Source organism: Formica exsecta, unplaced genomic scaffold (assembly GCF_003651465.1).
Source record: "Formica exsecta isolate Colony F162 unplaced genomic scaffold, ASM365146v1 scaffold178, whole genome shotgun sequence".
In the NCBI taxonomy this organism is placed as follows: Eukaryota; Metazoa; Arthropoda; class Insecta; order Hymenoptera; family Formicidae; genus Formica; species Formica exsecta.
The window spans coordinates 676,039-676,466 of NW_021849095.1; positions in this window are offsets into that span (position 1 = coordinate 676,039).

Below are 428 nucleotides of genomic sequence, written 5' to 3' on the forward strand. Positions count from 1 at the left end.
ATATATATCCAATATAAATCAAAACATAAAATTCTTCAGATATTCAAATAAATAAAAATTCGTCGTATTCGGGTCCCAATTCTATTCTAAAATTATAAGCGCAGCTCAATGTTAGCAACGCGTTGATGGAAAAACAGCGGCGCGTTATTTATCACGGCTCGTTTGCGCTCGAAAAAAAGCGAGAGAGCCTCGGAAATCTTGCGGCGGGAAACAGCGTGAGTCCAATGGGAGCTCTCTGATAGAGAGTTTATAAATTATGAATATTTAAGCACGCGCGCGCGTTCACAGAGCGCGCGTCCCGGAGGGCGGTGCTTCTTCAACCCCCCGTTCACATTGTCGTCGTCGTCCTCGTCGTCGTTGTCGGGTTATTTTCCCGGTCTCCGGTGCAATAACGTGAAAGGGGTGCTTAGGAAACAGGCCGGTACACG